This window comes from Manacus vitellinus, unplaced genomic scaffold, assembly GCF_001715985.3.
Source record: "Manacus vitellinus isolate BGI_N305 unplaced genomic scaffold, ASM171598v3 scaffold_44_pilon, whole genome shotgun sequence".
Taxonomy (NCBI): Eukaryota; Metazoa; Chordata; class Aves; order Passeriformes; family Pipridae; genus Manacus; species Manacus vitellinus.
In genome coordinates this window covers 2,017,378-2,036,234 of record NW_021940565.1, presented here as the reverse complement: position 1 = coordinate 2,036,234, position 18,857 = coordinate 2,017,378, and positions in this window count along the sequence as shown.

Below are 18,857 nucleotides of genomic sequence, written 5' to 3'. Positions count from 1 at the left end.
TCACCCAGCTTTAACAACATCCCCTTACCCAGCACACGGCCCCATTTGTTTCACATGAAGTGACACTGGCCAGCCCCACAGCAAACAAATGTTCAGAGGGAGAGGGATGTTAAGGGACCTCCTTTCTTCATCTCAGATTAATTAATCTATACTGCTTGTCAAGGAGCCACTTTGGAGCTGCGAGGAGCAAGTCATACACTACACGTGGCTTTCTGGAGTTCAGCAATGTTCCCTGGCACAGCCATGCCAGGTAGAGCTGGGGAAACACTAAATTAACATTGGCATCCATTTGCACTAGGCAAACACTGTGGCTCCAGGAAATAGACAAACAAGAAAAAGGTAATATTTTTAGGAAATGCTACAGTAGAGCCAAAACATGCAGAGCTGGCATCAAGCTTATAATGAAGATTTTTTTTTTTCCCCCGTTATCCATCTTGCCTTGTGTCCAAGAAGCCAAAAGGGATCAGGCTAAAGGCACACTATTATTTTTTTTCTTGATAGGGCATGCAAATACAACATTATTAATGACTTACACAGTGCCAACACATACACAAGTGTAGTTGAGTGATTTTTACACAGACAGCAGGAGGAAAGTTTAGCTTCCCCAAGTTCACTCTAGGAAACCAGACCATAGATCTGGTGAAATGTAGGAGAAGCTTTGTGCAACAGTGAAGCATTGCAATAGATGATGAATAGATAATGGGGTTTAAGGGCTCTGAAGAGGTCACCTGCACCATCTCCTTGCCCTAAAACAGGAGCCATAAACCATCTCCATGCTTCCCCATGCGCACACTTTTATATCTGTTGAGCATCCAGCACAAAAGAACCCTTTACTGATGGACACTTTGATGATTTAAGTGTTAAATAACAGATAGGTGCTATTTATGTGGAAATTATTTCTGTTGGGACAGAGACAAGAAAGCAGCATTTTCTCTTGTGCCTCTGCCTGCCTCACCTGCGCTCTCACTGCTCATCCATCTCCCAGGATTGCCTGGAACATTGCACATGTAGGAGCATTTTCAAACAGCTCACATTTTCTTTAGAAAGTCAACCTGTTCAGTAATGGCTCATCCTGCTCCTCCCACCCTCTGCTACACACTCCCTCGGGATGAAGAGGGGAGAAGATTCAGCCTGCACTGGAAAACAGCTTTATGTACATTAAAATATCACCACTTGCAAGTCTGATGCCACTGCAACCTACAAAGCCAGAAATAGCAGCTTTGTCCCAGTGGAATAGAGAAGGACAAATTTCCAGCCTCCCAGAAGGGCTCAAGGAATGCAGGTGCACTTAGTCCTGCAGCAACACAATCTGTAACAGCAAAAATATTACAGGAAGGGTGGGAAAATAGTGTCTCAGGTCATTATATTTTATGTAACGGCCTTGTATGTCTGTACAATGAACCTCCTGCTCAAAGATTAAAAGAAAAGCATTTCACAGAGACGAAAGTAATAATCCCAGTTCTATAATTTTCCAAAACACTGAAAGAACTTTATGAAGTATTTGGTGATGTCAAGGACCTCTATGGGGTACACAGGTAGGAAATAAAGAAATCATAGGATGGTTTGGGTTGGAAGGAATATTAAAGATCATCTCATTCTAACACCCCTGCCATGGGCAGGGACACCTTCCAGTAGACCAGGTTGCTCAGAGCTTCATCCACCCTTGTCTTGAACACTTCCAGGGATGGGGCATCTACAGCTTCTCTGGGCAAAACCTCCCTGCAACCAGCCATCTTCTCAAAATTACAAATACAGACCCCAAAAATTTTTGCATTACCTCCTTTCCCATGTTAATCAAAAATCAATATTTCCATCTTTCGAACAAAAACATTTTTTCTGTCCACAAAGGTGCAGGATTCCTGGTTCTGCCACAAGCATTCCCTACAACTCAGTCAGACTGCTCCAACCTGGATGTGCAGAGGCTCAGACATTTCCAAAGGTATGCAAAGAACAGGAGCAACCAGGCAATTGCATGTCTTCAAAAACACTCTGGTGTCTTGTAGTATCAGAAGATGAAGGCAGGAGCATAACCCATGGATCCCACAGCCGTGGGAGAGCGAGGACAGGGAGTTGTCACAGACTATCAATAGGACTGTTGGCAGTGGGAACAGGAGTAAGAAAAACAAGGAGAAGACTTGTACCAGCTTTTCCTCCCCACGCTGAAGGAATTGTGTGCTGATTGGGAATAAATATGGCAATGGGTGTAGACCCTCCTGTGTTTCCAGAATCACAGCCCAAAAGGCTGGTGTGCAGGAGAGGGAGAGAGCAGAGTTGAAGGCAGCAGGGTGAGCCACAGCACCCAGGGGACAAGCAGCAGTTCACTCTCTTCCCTCGGGGGCCACAATGAGGCAAAAGCCATCGTAATTGTCTGCTCCCAACAAGGAGGGATGATTCAGAAGATCACTAGTAATCTCCAGTTGCTCTGAGACACAAATATTTTGGAGGGAAAAAAAATCAAAGCAAGTCCTCAGTTCACTCACCCCTTTCCCTGCTGCTTTTCAGACTACATGGTCCCCCAGGAAAGCACCTGGGAGACCAGCAGTTGTCTCCAGCCCTGTGACAGGAGAGAGATCAGGACTGCCAAGGACTGTCACCCATCACAGTTCTTTAGGCACCAAGTTCTGGAGATTTTTTTTGAGATTTGCACAGCTACAGGAGCAGCAGCCAGGCCCACAGAGGGATGTGTCATCTGACTGTATCACCTTTTGGGAAGGTTTTAGTGTTACTTGCCCCAGGAAACCTGGAGGGGAGAGAGCTCCCTCAACACCACAGCAGCTGAGCTAAAGCAAGTAGCCAGATTTTTAGGCAGAAAGCAGCCAAAAGAGCCCCAGGAGTTAAAACCAAGAGTTACTAACTCCAGATATCATCTGCCTCTTGGTGCCATCACCGCAGCAAACCATTTTGCATTTTGCTGGCAAGATAAGAGTCTTAGAGAAGCCAAGCAGAAAGAAAAGTATTTCACCCTGTAGGAACCACTCTTGGATGGCTCTCAGTGACCTTCCCAGAGATACACAGGTGTGCACACACAGATCCACACACACCACCACGCTGACACAGCTGGGGCCGCTCTTTTGGCAGCCCCTGGAATCCGAGCGATGGAAAATGCAGCGGATGCAAGAGGAATGTGCACAGTGGCACTCCTGCAAAACAAGAGCTCAATGCAGTGGTGGCAGCAGCAGCAGCAACCACCGAATTCCCATCTAAATAAAATGCCAAAAGGCAGTCAGCGAAAGTGACATTTATGGTGTTACTACAAATGCATTCAGTGGGAAGCCGAGTAGCAGAAGCAGGTTGGGGGGAAAAAAACAAGCTGTAGTGAAAACTGCCATCTGTATATTGTGCCCCATTTTTAATATTCTGTATTCTCATAAAAAGTGTTGTTTCTGTCACTATTCAATCTCCCAAACTCACATGGAACACTGTTAAAAGTCAGCAGTGTGTGAAATGGTATTTTAAAATAAATGAAACCCGCTCGCAAAGCTGCGGAGGAATATTGCAATGCCAGGGTGCTGACAGACAGGCATTGAAAAGTAACAACCGTTATCATCTTAAAGCAAAGCGGATTAAATAAAAACCCACAGCTAGTGGTGCATTACCAAGTCTGATATTGACACAGCTGCCGTGGTGGTTATTTTTCATTGTCTCATCAAGACAAAGCATCACGGGATATCAATCTTCCCTCTGTCAGGCCATGCCTGCTGTAAAGTTTTTCGTTTACATTTTCATTATATCCCTTTTATCTCAGCTGCCAGCAAAAAAATATATATATGTATTTTATATATATATACACACACATGCATATACATATATATGTATATGCATATTTGTATGTATGTCTGTATGTATATACTTTTAGGAATGCTGAGACTGGCTGACCTTCAGTGCATGTGCCAAGCCACAGCCTCAACCCATAAGGATCCTTGTTCTCCCAAGACAAAGCCAGTCCCTACTTGGTGGGTTGCAAGGACTGGTTTAGATCCCCTCCAACTGGGGACAGGCTGGTAAAGGTATGATCCCTCGAGTGCTCTCTAGCCAAGAAATCCAACCCACACAGCTGCCAGTGTTTTCTAGGAAGGCCCCTTCCTGTAACCTGATTTCACTGGTTGGACCAGTCACATCTGTTTTGCTATCAAGCTCAGTTTGGTGCATGGAAGAGAGGAAGAAAATGAAGCAGAAATCATAATTCTCCATGGAGGGCACTGGCTGTCTCATCAATACTGGTAGCTGTTACATTTCTCCCTTTTTAGTTCTACAGGCTGATCTCTGCTTCCAATCATTCCACACATTTCTGTCCACCTTTAACTTTTCCAGCCTGGCAGCACCACCAAAGTGCTGCTCCTCTTTTCAGGAGGCTCACAGGCAAGTGTTGCTAGGGCAGAGAGCCCTTCCCGAGTGTGCTGAAAGCCTCACAGAGCTCACCTGCAAACACAGCATTGTAAATCCAGCCTATCCTTTCACTCCCACTAACAACTCTGCTGTTTCAAGGCAGGAGACAGAACCAGCAGCTGTTTGCAGCTGCCCACAGCATTCCCCAGAGCAACAGGGACTGCAGGAGGAAGAAATGGAACCTTCCCTTATTCTTAAGCGAGCCTCATCTTCCAAACCTATCACAAGTGGCACCTATGGCTGCTCTTCTGTGCTTGCTATTTAATTAAGTAAAGCCTCGGCTACAACACTTCTTGTTCTTGCGTTTCCTGAGAGGCAGCTCAGCGCTGCCTGGTACAGCACATCAGCCCTTTAAGAGTTGGAACTCTGGGAAACGTAGTTCCCAGTGGAAAAAACAAGGCTAAAGCGGCCACAGAGAGCTGCTGGTGCCCTGAGAGAGCTACAATAGAGGCAGAAAAAACAGTGAAGCAAGACCCCTTGGAAAGGGGCCGCAAATGGAAATGTATCTAAGTGACCCACCACAAAAAATTCCCTGCCTCATTCCCGTGATCCCTCTGTGGGCTGACAGTGCAGAGCCAAACCCCCTCTACTCTGCTCCCAAGCCAAGTAACCACCCAAATCCTCTGCAATGTTGGACACACACGTTTGCACCAGTCCACACGTGCTCTCCTTATAGACCCTGTGCAGAGTAGCAGGAGGAAAAACATTGATTACACCTTTCCTAAGCCAGGAAAGGGCTCTCTTCTGTGGCCCACAGTGTATTTTCCCATCCAAGTGGGGATTACCTCCAGTAAGCTCCTCAGCTTCACTGGCACTTACCCTGAGGTCAAGCCTTTGCTGCTGAAAACCACACTGCAGTGTAAAGCAATTCACCCTCCCACCGTGTCTTCCCTGCCTCAGTTTCCCAGCACTGCACATGGTGTCCCTGAGCACTCCATGATCCCTCTTCCTGCTGCATCTCCCAGGCTGTCTGCACCATTCTCCCACTACAAATCCAAATTCCCCCGTCAGAAACATCCATCCCACTGAAGGGTCTCTACAACCCTGGGATGTGTGTCCTTTATCCTGCGGCTAGAAACATTCCCTCTCCATCCCCTAAAATGTTTCCTTCTTCCAAACAACAGTCTCCCAAGGTGTTTTCATTTAAAGAGAGAATCATTAACCCCTGAAAAACGCAAACTTCTGGGAAGCCATGGCAGTTCAGTGATGCTCCAGCCCTCACTGCATCCCTCCAAGGTCACCTGTGTCTGTGTCCACTTCCACTCAGTCCAAACTCAACCCCCAGGTCCTGCCCCACGAGCCTGTGGCCCCAGACCAGCTGCAGTTACACCTTCTCCACAGCCCTCAGCATAGCAAAGGGTTACACCAGCTCCTCCAGCAGTGTTTCCTCTCTCTCCCTCTCTGCAAGCAGCAGCAATTGCCATTCTGCATCCTTAATAGCAGCGTAATCAAAAGTTATGATGCATTTTTCAGTAATCACAAGAAATGATCCCCACTTAGCGTTAAGTAAAGCAAATTTGCCACTGGAAGGATAAAAAAAAAAAAAAGGAAGAAAAAGAAGAAGTCAAAAGCATTTCAATTTTCATTTGAAACGAATGAGTCAGAGTCAATTTGGTAAAGCAGTTAACAGCAGCTGTGCTCCCCTTCCCAGCCCCTTAACAGGTACAATTTGCTTTTAACAAACAACCTCACAGAGGTCTCTGGCACCATGTTAACACAGTGGCATTCAACCCCTCTTGCTGTTGTGTATTTAAATTGGGTAATAGAGTCAGGCAGAGGAGATCCACCATGAATCTTAAGAAGTGCAATTTGACAGCATCTTTAAAAAACAAACAAAAAAAAAGTGGGGGGAGCCCTTATTAAAAAAAAATAATAAATTATTTTAAGAGCAGGTTTTGTTAGGTTATTTCAAAGCAGCATATGAGAAACAACAAGAGTCCTTGAAAGCCCCAGCAGGGTGGCAAGACCCCAAGCTTGGGGCTGTGAGCAAGCAGAGACCATCTGCAAAGATCTCTGCAACACATGGCATTTGACATTTGACAGCCAAAGCACCCTCAGCCTGGGTGTATTTGGGGTACCTCAACCCACACCAAGAGCAAAAGTGGAAGACTGTATGTCAGAAAAGAAGAGGGGAAAAAACAACAACAACAAAGCCAGAACACAACAGCCCCGCACGTTCCAACACTAAAGCTGCCCCAACCCCTCAGGGGATCCCACACCATCCCATAATCTCAGCAGTTGCTACCTCTCTGCAGAGAGGGCTACCCCTGGGCTGGAAGGAAAAGCAGCATCCCTTTCTTAGCCCTCCTGACCCCGGAGCATCCCTGTCCTTCCCTCACCCCAAAGCCAGGCCCTTGACAATGCCCTCATCTCACTTTTGGTTCAGACAGTCATCTCCTCTCATTCATTTGTTCTTTGAAGAAATCTCATTTCATTACCTTCCAGGCTCCTCAGCTTTGTGGGGAATTACAGGAGGTCAATGAAAAATTCATGTTCTCAGTCAGTAATTGGCATTTTTGTTTCCTTTTTTTAGAGGAAGGAAAGCAAAGAAAAGGATGTGAATGGGGCAGACAGCAGGGCGAGTGGGTATCTTCTGCCGGTTATTAAGATAAAGTCTCTCATATTGCTCCCAGTCAGTGCACTCTGGTGCTTTGCTCCAAGCAAACCCTGTAATCCTGCATATTGAAATCTGAAAGCATTCCTGGTACTTTCATTAGAGGGACAAGTAATGAAAGCAGACTGGACATACACAATTATTACAGTGTAATCCGCTGGAAATGAAGTCAATCCAATCACCCAGCATTCTGCTTTCTTCTCATTTTTTCGACTTCAAGTAAGTGCTTCCCAAATTCCAGCTGAAGTTACTGTTACAATCAATAGCACAAGGGCTCTTAGCATAAGACTCAATTAATATGATGCTTTGCAAGTGCTCCCCTATTGATCTCAGGCTGGTCTGAAACACCAGCCAGCACTGGCACCAACTACAGCACTAGCAAGGAAGACAAATGCAAAACTGGGGGATGCCAGAGAGCTAAAAGGAGCAGCAGAGCTCTTTAAAGATCACCAAGAAAAGGAGAAACCCCAGTCCTGGAAGCACAGGAAGTTCTCCAAAAACTAAAACGAGCCCGGTTGCGATCTGCTCCATCGGATTTGCCACCAACAAACACGAGACCAGGATTTCACCCTCCCATTTCACGAAAAGAAACTCCCTCCAGCCACCTCCAAGGTCCTGCCCTGCCGAGCCGGGGGGCAGGCGAGGCTTCTTCCTCCTTCTCTCCCTCCTGCTCGCGGCGAGCCCGCTGTCAGCCAGGAAACAGATTGCTACATCCAGCACGACCAAGGCTTGCCATGATTAGATCTATTAATACAGTGCATCTGATTCACCTCCAAGGCCCCAGCGCTCAGTGACAAATAGGGACGGGCTTCCCCGTTTTGCTGAGCGGGTCCCTGCAGGAGTGACCTCCTGCTCAGAGGCCAGGCAGGCAGGACCAGCAAGGACCAGGGAGGGCAGCATCGCCCGTGTGCTGGTGGGTGCCCTGGGAAGAGCCCCAGCAAGGATAGAAGACTGACAGCGCAGGGAGCTGTCAACCACAGGAGGTGGTCCCAGAGATCGTGTCCCAGCAGGTCTTTCTCAATTTGAGGATGTAAATGAGTCCTTGTTTGCCCTTCCTGCAATCTTTTCCAGGCAGAATTATCTCCAGTCCCACCAAAGAGATCACTCTAATGGCCCAGTCCCTCCTGCCTCATGCCATCAAAGGCCCTTGCAATTCCATGTGTCCCCATTGACTGCCACTTGGGATCCACATTTCCCTGAGGTCAAGGAAGGATCTGTTCCTCTGGACTTGTCACCTCCTCCACGATCACACATCCTCACCCAACTCCTGCATCAAGGACACCCAGTCACTGAGGCACAGCAGAGGCTGTGGGATGGGCAATTCCCTGGGACACAGGCTTCCCTAGAGCTTCTCTGACTTCAATTCTAGGCCCAAATCCTCCTGGTATCACCCGTTCCAGAGGGTGGTAAGGCACTGGAACAGGCTGCCAAAGAAGTTATGGATGCCCCATCCCTGGAAGTAAGTGTTCCAGACCAGGTTGGATGGGAGTTTGAGCAACCTGGTCTAGTGGAAGCTGTACCTGCCCATGGCAGGGAATTAGATGATCATTAAGGTCCCTTTCAACCCAAACCATTCCAGGATTCTGTGGTACCACAGCCTGCTCCTATTTTCTCAGAGCAGGGGGGGAGCATCATCCTGTTTTCTTGACTCAGCATTCTCTTGTACTTCCTAAGCACCTCCATCAAGCTGACCTTTCTCCATCACCTCATGCACTGAAAACCAGAAAGATCACAATTTTAGTACCTCAACCAAAGATGCAAAGTTTTTCCACGACAAAGCGAAACCCTACCCACTCTCTACCACAGCCTGCTGCCTGACTTGCAGAAATAAGACAGGCCCCACTGCCTCCAGGGCTGATTTACATGGGATGAAGCTTTCATACCTTAACCTGCTTCCCCTTAACCTTGCCCTGCAGAGCTTGTGCTCTCCCCTGCCATGCCTGTGGCTGGGAGAGAAAAGCCAGACAGGCATCGCTCCAGCAGGCCTGGCATCATCTGCTCATCAGCCTGGGTGACGTCTCCTCGTCAGCAGCTGCAGCCCAGGGTCTGCCACGGTGGGGAGGCACACAGGCAAGTTGAAGGTGGACACTTAGCACATTTATTACCTGCTTATTAGATACCAGGCTCCCATTATGATGAATTGGCTGAGTGATGGCTCCCGCCAGCTCCCAATGCTCAGCAAGGCTTTCTAATTCCATTTTGCAAAAGCTGGGCCAAGGCAAAATCGTTTCCGAGAGGAAGGAATAAGCAGTTGTTTTTATCCTGCCTGCAAAATAATCTGACCCTTTGCAGAGCTTCAGCAGGACCTTTCCTCGATGCTCTGTCTTTCCTCCTGACCACGTGAATGCAAAAGTTAAATTGGATATTAGGAAGAAATTCTTCCCTGTGAGGGTGGTGAGGCCCTGGCACAGGTTGCCCAGAGCAGCTGTGGCTGCCCCATCCCTGTAAGTGTCCAAGGCCAGGTTGGACAAGGCTTAGAACAACCTGGGATAGTGGAAGGTGTCCCTGCCCATGGCAGGGGGGTTGTAATTAACTGGTCTTTAAGGTACCTTCCAACCCAAACCATTCCACGATTCTATAAAAGGGGACAGCTGGGAACCAGCAGCTCCAGTGACCACACAAGTTGGGGCATCCCTGGTGCTCCCACAAAGTCCCTGCCAAGGGAAGCACTGCATTAGAGGGCAAACCCACTGATCACACCTCCCACACACCCCATCATTGCTGCACCACGGCGGTGACAGGGCTCCCTGCCAGCCCTCGCTCAGCACAGAGAGCACACAGCTGGTCGATACCCAGATGGAGAACACCACAGCATTTTGGTCTGAACCACAACTCTGCTGTCTCCTGAAGGTGCCACAGAGCCCACAGCAGCTTCACCCTGTACAAAAGGACTCATGCCAACCTCCACAGTAAAATACCACATCCACGAGCCTCCTGGTGGAAAGACAGGTATCATGAGGTTAAAAAGTCAGTAGAAGGTGCAAAGACTTGTCAGGAAATGGAGACAGGCTTGAAAGACGTTCCACAAAACTGGAACCCGGGAAGGAGATGTTTTTGCAAAGCAAAATGATAAAGAGATAAGGAAATTCATAATTGTTTCACGAGACCACTGTTCAACTCTTCTAAAGGCAGTAGAGAAAGTCACGGCCAACAGACTGATGGCTTTGGGTGCCTCTCCCAGGCACTGTCATTCCTTTTGTGATTATTTCTTCATTGTTCCTCAGTTCTGTAGAAACCTGTTCTGATATCCCTTATCCCTCCCGCAGGCCAGATTAAAAACTACATGCAGGGGCGAAAAGTTCAAAGGATAAGGAAGCTGCATTCCCACCAAGTCACTCCCAGACTTTGGTGCTTTTCACATTCTTGGGCTTTTTCTGCTCATTTTGATCAGTGAAAGCGACCCTTGGATGCCCAGTCCAGCAGAAATGACTGTGCTTTCTTTGCTTAAGTGGAGGTGCTTCACTGCCTGTTCACCTCTGTTGGCAGGAAAGACATTCCCACACTGTGATTTCACAAGGGGCACCAACTATGGGCAGGCAACAACACCACACTGCATTTGTTCTGAACAATACAGAGCAACTCCTTGCTTAAGGGAGACTTTCTGTGAGGGAGTTTGAGAGCCTTGGAGGCTGGAAAGTGTCAGCTGTTGGCGGCCAACCTGCCTGCAAACCAAGTACCCAGACCTACAGAGGAGACAAACAGAATCACAGAATATGCTGAGTGGGAAGGGACCCGCAAGGATCATCTAGTCCAACTCCTGGCCCTGAACAGGGCCATCCCCCAAGACTCACACCACGTGCCGTGCCTGAGAGCGTTGTTCAAATGCTTCTTAAGCTCTGTCAGGGTTAGTGCTGCAAACAATTCCCCAGGGAGCCTGTTCAAGCACCCCAACCACCCTCTGGGGGAAGAACCTTTTCCTTACATCCAACCTAAACCTCCCCTGACACAGCTTCAGGCCATTCCTTTGGGTCCTGTCACTGGTCATCTCTGGTGATGATGAAGAGATCAATGCCTGCCCCTCCTCTTCCCCTCGTGAGGAAGTTGTAGCCTGGGACGAGGACACTTCTCCTACAAACAGTCCTGCAGTGGCAGAGAGACCAGCTCACGAGTTTTCACCTCCCTCCAGCTTCCCCTGCCAGGGTTCTGTGGGCTTTTGTCCCTTTGCTCCCCGCTGCACCCTTGCAAGGGAACATTCACAGGCAGAGACAGACAGGGTGAGGAACCTCATTCACACAGAGCTGAGCGCAGAGAGGTTGCTGTGAGCGAGCTGATCTCTCTGCTCGGCAGGAGATGAACACCTGCCCCCCTTAGGGATGGGCTCCGTGCTCAGAGTTTCCCTCCCTTTCCATTGCTGGAGGGCCCTCGGCCCCAGCCCGGGGGAGGACCACTCGTCCTACATATCCCCACTGAACTGTTACACATTTCTGCCGTGTTCCTTAGACAGAGGACTCTGCTACCAGCGAGCGGGAGAGAAGCTGCCATCTGGGACCGCATGTGCTTTCCAGACAGATGGCTGACTATTCTAGTCGTGTTTTATTTCTAGCAATGGTTCATACAGCAACAGCGCTAGTGTGAAAATGGGATGTGACAAGATGTGTATTGCTTACACCTTCTGTAAAGTTCAGATAAAACCAAGATGTACAGAATGTAAAAAAAAAAAAAATCAATATAATTAGGTAATTAAGAGAAGCAAAACCCCCTGATTTAATGCTGCATTGCGTTCATGTGTATTACAGACTGTGTATATGTGTGCGATATGGAACATACATATGTATGTTTCCACATTTGTGCACGTACACAATGCAAAACGACTGAAAAATAATGAATGTATACATCCAGCCATTGAAACAAACACAGCTACCTGCTCCAGCAGGCGTTTCAGACAGAACTGCTGACAACCACCCACTGTTTCACCCTTTACACTGAAGCTCCACAGGGCAGGAAATACCCTCTGTTGTGCTGGAGCAGGACACAGTGCAAGGTCCTGGTTCTTTACCATGTTCCTTGAACATTTTTTCCTGCATTCTGCATTGCAGAACACCAACACCTAGGAAGGTTATCAGTAAGAGCAGCATCACATGCACAAGTTCTTACTGGTTAAATTAGGATAATTGCCTTGCTTTCTGCAGAGCCAAGGCTTCACCTCTGATCGAGGTAGGGAGGCACATCCACAGAGAGCTTGACACATTCCAGTGTAAAACTGGTGAAACAGCTATAAAACCCATTTCCAAGTTCTTTTGCAGCTCAGGTTTCAATGAAGGCCTGAACTGAACGTGTTAAAAGGCACTGGTCACACATTTGGAGCTAGCTAGAAGCAGGCTTCCCTCCCACATGGAGACCCTTGGTAGCTCAGCTCAAGAATTCACATATCCCACACAAGCTCAGAAAGAAGGGAAAAGATGGCAAGAAAAGTATTAGAGACACAAGTACCTGTCCTCTGGCTGCCCAAAGGAGCCAGTTCAGATGGAATGAGCTTCTGGAAGAGGCTGCTGCTGGCCTTAGGTATGTCCAAGGTTGCTCCTTCAGCCTCAAGAGCAGCAAAGGTCCATCTCGTTTTGCACCACACGATACCCTGGGGCACTACACAGAAGAGCAAGTGGAAAAAAGGTACTAACTGACCTACATCTCAATCTATAAATCCCATCCAGCAAAGTCCTGTGCTCGTGGCCTCACAGCCCAGCTCCTAATGGGCTCAGGAAAAGCAGAGATGTCCTCTGAAACAGCAATGAGGAGCTGCTAAACATTTGTTACAATGAGTTAATGCAGAGCAGCTAGTGGTAAGAGACCCAAATGCAGGGTAGCAGGCTGAGGTTGTCAGCCTATAAAGTCCCTGTCTCTGCAAAGTTATTACCAGACAAGCAGAGAAAAGTACGCAGCTCTCCTAATATTAAAATGCAGGATTGTGGCTCAGTAAGGGGTGAGTGCCAGCTAACACAGGAACCCCGGGCCTTGTGTGCCTGAGTGTGCTATGTAGAGACACAAAATCACGCTCAAAGATAAGCCTGGAGATGCAGAACAGGGAAAATTCACCCGAGAAGCAAGAGATGAGCCAGACAGGTCAAACCACATGCTGCAGGCAGGGATCCAAGCCTGGTCAGACAGGCAAGTGAAAAACTGCCACCTCTACACCCCTCGTGACTGACTGACTCAGCAAATGGTTTTTTTGCACTTTCAGGCCCCAAAGTAGAGTAGAAAGGACATTGCATAGAAACCAGACCGTATTTGGGGAGTTTTGGCAACTCTGCCTTTTTGTCACTTTGCAGCTCCCTGGGTGTCACTCAAACTGAAAATCTTCGGTCCGGTTCCCGTTAGGTGTAGATGCGTTTTCACACTTCTGCCTAGCCAGGTACTTTCTGTACTGCTGATGGTTAATTACTTGAGGATGAATCACACTGCTCAGCAGGGAGGTGGGGCAGGCAGAGTTCGCTGAGCAAAGTCGTGGAGTGGGGTGGCGGGGAAGAAAACATCTCTGCATCAGGCGGGTGGGCACACGTGTACAGGATTCGCGAGGAATAAATTCAGAGAGGAATCTCAATAAATCTCCCAGCCTGGCCACTGGGGTGGGAGTTTCTTTTCCCCCTCCCCGCAACAGGGAAATTCTGCTCTTTCCATGGGGGGTGGGAAGTGGCGCAGGGCTGCATTGAAATGTAAATTCACTCAAATTATTAAGCACAAGAGAGCAGCTCCTGCCAGCCCTTTGTTCCGCAGTCAGAATGTGTAATCTAGAAGAATAAATATAGTCAGATATCAGCTAAACAAAGAGACCCGGGGCCATGCATATTCAGCGACCCTCTCCCCCAGGACATCCCTTCCCCCTTTATCAGGGAGGCTCTTTCTGCAGTCAACAATTGTAGATCAAAATGCCCTCATTAACCAGGGCTGAGCTGGAAACCTCTTGCTGCTTCACACTGAGGGTGGGTTCCTTTATTTCTCTCCAGGAGCGGAGATCTCCCTACCCCTTTGTTTTCTCCTCAGCCCACTTTCCCTCCCGGGAGGACAGGGCAGGGGTGCCCCTGAAGCCCACCAGTACTGCACTCCCATCAGCAAGGTGGGGTAGCCACAGGACAAAGTCCTGGGCTCCAGCAGCTGTGGTGGCTCCAAAACTGCCCTACACTTTGCTGCGATCTCCATCCCTGTTCCAGCAAAGGGAACTCCCCCCACAGAAGGCAGCCAGGCTACAGGTCTACACAAGTGCCCTAAAGAGGGCAGAAGACACCAAATATATCCCCTCTGCCACTTCAGAACATGTTACCAAGACTGAGTGATTACCTGGAGACTCTCAGAGATGCTTAAAAAAAAAGACCACCCAAAGAAATAGTTTCAATTTTTTTTTCCCCCACAAGCTACTCACTCCCCACAGCCCAGAGGGGGCTGAAGCCACCATAGGATCTCCAGGTCCAACAGGCTTTGCAGAGGTGCAGGTTTCACACTGTGCTGTGACTACCTCCACTGTCCTGCCCTGTGGGAGCAGGTGACCACGCTGGCATGAAGCCAAGCTGGGAACTGGGTGGAAGGGACAGGGCCTTCCACAGCCATTCCCTTACCACAACCATTCCAGCAGCAGGGAACAGAATATAAAACAGCCAGCCGAGGATTGCATCTGCCCCAAGCCACAAGGAGAGGTGGCTGGAGGGGAAGAAGGCACCAGGTGAGGAGGAGAGGGTGCTGTCCCCCCACCCACGGCCGGGGTTGTTACCTAAGCACATCTTCTCATCTCCACTGCTGTCAGTCTCACACCTGTCACTACCACTAAGCTTGCTGCAGGATTTAAAAATGAGGTGGAGGAGGAGGGGGGAGAAAAAAAAAAATCAATTTGACTGTTTTTGAGTTATATGAATATAATAAACCCTGAGTGTCCTGCTTTTGGATGCAGTTTGCGCTTCCAATAACTCAGCAATATATTCATTAAACAAAGAGAGGTAAAAGCAGCAAGCCATTAAAAATAAAGCACCAGGAGAGGGAAGGCCATGCAGGCTGTAAATATCTTTGACTCTTTTTCAACCTCCATTTTCTTATCCCTGCTCATTCACTAATTGACCTCTGGATCTTGCTTCTCAGAACTGTTTCCATCACTGCACTTTGTCCTTCAACCACAGAGGCGACAAAGGATGTCAGGCACTCTCTAAATGCAGAATAACTCATATTATAGACCTCCAAAGGAGGAGACAGAGTCCATTTCCCTCATCATCCCAGTGCTGTGATGCAACACCCCCTGCACAGGGCTACAAAAACCACAACAACAAAGAGCAGGTGTTTCAGGTGAAAAAATACATCCAGTTTTAATCTGTTTATGCACTGTGCACAGACCCTCTACGCAAATATAAGAAATTCCTACCTTCTGGTATTTCAGCTTCACTGCTTGAAGTCCACCCACAGCTATAGAGACAGACTCTTCTTTCTCATCCACATGGAGGCATTCTGGCCACAGGGGCAGTGGTCCCATTACTGATCCAGGCAGGACTTATTTCCAGCTGGCAGCCACCAGATCCTCACATGCTGATCCAGACTGAGGACCAGCACGCATTAGCACTGAGCCATCCAACAAGGAGGATGCCCCACTCCATGGGTGGAGGGTGCACAACCCTACAAACCCTGTAAAGGTTGAACCTATCACATGTAGACCCTCCAAACCTAACTATGGGATCACCACCTTGCCAGCATGGCTGCCAGGAAGCTGCCTCTGACCCATCATATGAAGTCTGTCTTACCTTGCCCCACCTGAAGGACCACCCCCAGTACCAGGTGTTTTGACTCCCAAATTAAATACCAACTCCAATCACATGGCACAGCAGTGATTCAGAAGACAGCACCTGGCTGGCTCAGCACCCTCCAAAAGTCTCCCTAACAGCTGGGATAGATCTCCTGCTGGTATGGAGGGAAGTGGTTACTCAGCGGGAGGCTCAACTCCATCTCTGCAGCATCTGGTTCTCCTTTGGAGCTCATAATCCTCTGCGTGATCTTGTTTCTTCACAAGTTTTAGGAGCATCTCAGAGCATCACCCAACATGACAAAAAAAACCCCAGCAAGTGAGACTTCCCTAACATTTCCTCTGATTAGCAAAAAGGCTTGCTGAGGGAGGCAGGCTCAGTTTGGTAAGGGCACGCGGGTTTTTTCTGCCCCAAAACCAAAGTGATGAGATTCCTCTATTCCTTGCCTGCAGGCATTCAAAATGCCATGTTTCCTCCTTTCCGTGGGATTTAAAAGAGCAGCCTTCTTATGTTCTTAATCCCTCCCAAAGCTCACAGCATATGGCAGTTTTGAAGGAAATTGGGTTAAGAGCATAAAGGCTATTAGAGGAGTTTTGCTAAATACTGGCTCTGCAAGGGAAGCTGCAGGCAAGGGACAGCCTGAGGATGTCACAGACCTTACTGGGCCTTGGAGAGCAGAAAGCAGGGCCAGGAGCTCAGTATTCCTGACCCTTTGACAAGTTACCTACATCCAGTCCCTGCCAATGCTGAGCAGCAGAACAAAGAGATCAGACAAGCTCATCTCCTTGTTTTCTCTGAGAAAAAGATGTGCTCAGCACAAGGAGGGAGGAAGAGTGCATCCTTCAGGTTCAACAAGGACCAGGTGCTGGGTCCTGCACTTGAGTCACAACAAGACCCTACAGTGCTCCATGCTGGGGGCAGAGTGGCTGGAAAGGACCAGAGGTGCTGGTCAACAGCAGCTGAATGTGAGCCCAGGTGTGTCCAGGTGGCCAAGGGCATCCTGGCCTGTATCAGCAATGGTGTAGCCAGCAGGACCAGAGCACTGATTGCCCCCCCCTCTTCCAGGCACTGGTGAGGCCACATCTTGAATCCTTGGGTGAGTTTTGGGCTGCTTATGAACAGAAGGACATTGAGGTGCTGGAACGAGTCCAGAGAAGGGCAATGGAGCTGTGGAAGGGTCTGGAGCACAAGTCTGATGAGGAGTGGCTGGGGGAGAGGGGAAGGCTCAGCCTGGGGAAAAGGAGGCTCAGGGAGGACTTTCTCACTCTCTTACAGCCACCTGACAGGAGGGTGCAGCCAGGTGGGGGTTGCTCTCTTCTCCCAGGTAACAAGCAACAGGACGAGAGGAAACAGCCTCAGGTCACACCAGGGGAGGTTTAGGTTGGATATCAGGAAAAATTTCTTCACCTAAAGGGTGATCAAGTATTGGAACAGGCTGTCCAGGGAAGTGATGGAATCACCATCCCTGAAATTACTAAAAAAACATGTGGACAGGGGAAATGGTTCAGTGGTGACCACGGCAGTGCTGGGTTAACAGCTGGACTTGATCTTAGGGGCCTTTTCCAACCTTAATGATTCTATGATCCCTAGAGGTTCTCATCCCCCACATGGCCCAAGGCTGATGGGGAACTGTTCCTGGAACCTCTCCCCTCAGGCACAGCACAGGACATTAGTTCAGCCCACCCTGAGGAAGGAGAAAAACCTTAAAAGCAGAGATGTCCGAAGTCATCCAGGCATCGAGGAACTGCTCTCAGCCAGCCAACACCCACCTGTGTATCAAGTAAGTGATTAACAAGTGATTAACACTAGGGTTTTTGGGTTAAACACATAGTCTGACTGGCCACCAGTGTGCTAGACAGAAGCCTCCTTGCTGCAGGGAGGGGACTTGCCACAGCCAGCAGCTTTCACTGAGCAAGCCTGTTTTTAACTGTTTTTAACTACAAATCAGTTAATTTAGAGAAAAGTGCCACCTTCTCCCCTTAATAATGAACAGCTTTTCTCTCACTGTGATTTTACAACGGTGCAAGCTCAGCTGAATATAAGTCAGAAGCAAAAGAGAGCAGAATCTGGCCTCAGCTACTTGTATTTTGTCCCCTAAACAAAGGCACATTTGATCAGGAATCTCCTTTTCCATCTGCTCATCACTGGTAGTAGGAGACATTTTCAGAGCAGCCCAGTACTTGGACAGTTTCACACAAGATTTCTTACACTGCATTTTGCAGGAGAGTCTGGAAGTTTATCAAATGCTCCTTTATCCCCAGATATCCCCTGACCCATGCACGGGTACACGAAGTCACCACAGATTTGACACAAAACCATTAGAGAGGAGGAAAAAATAATTCAAGGCCTCTCAGTCTGGCTCATCAGTGAATATTAATTTCTATTGTCATGCAGTTGACTTGTAGATCAACCGGATCATTAACTCAGACCTTTTGTGCAGTAACATTACACGAGGCTGCAAGTTGCTCAGACACCACGGTGTTTCCTGCACTCCCACTCTGTGAATGCAGAGTTCTGCTTCCAGGAGAAGGGTGGCACAGCTCGAGTCCACCCAAATATCAGGTGACTGTCCTGGCTACCCACGTGGAATTTGCCAAAATAACCACACCATGCTAACCTTCCTAGGCAAATAGTGCCTTATGCTGGATAGCTTATTCCCAGATGTACTGGAATGGCCAGACTAATGAAAGCCCTGGTTCTCCCAAGATGAAGGTATTCAGTTTAAAGAAGTTTACAGGTCTAGGCAAAAGGCTGAAGTTTTAACTAAGGATTTGTGGCCCTGCAGACTGTAGTTTCAGGGAGTGAACTATATCGATTTACAACATCAAAAGGCTCAGATCTTGTCTCTTTCATATCTATAAATAATAAGTATTGACCATAATAAACCAATTGAGAACACACTGCTGGATCTCAGGCTGCTGTGAATACTGAATTAGTGATGTGAAGCACAGCTTGTTTACTTCCCAGGCTGTTGCTGCTGTGGATGTCCCACCTTGCCAAGCATTCCTGATCATCCTCCTGAAGAAAGGCACAGGCATCCATAGTCTCTGCTGGAAGCTCTCATTTGCTTTTTCTCCAGAGAGAAGCAATGAAGTTAAAAGCCAAGGTGCTTTCAGGCACTAAGGAATGCTGGCATAAGATGTGAAGTC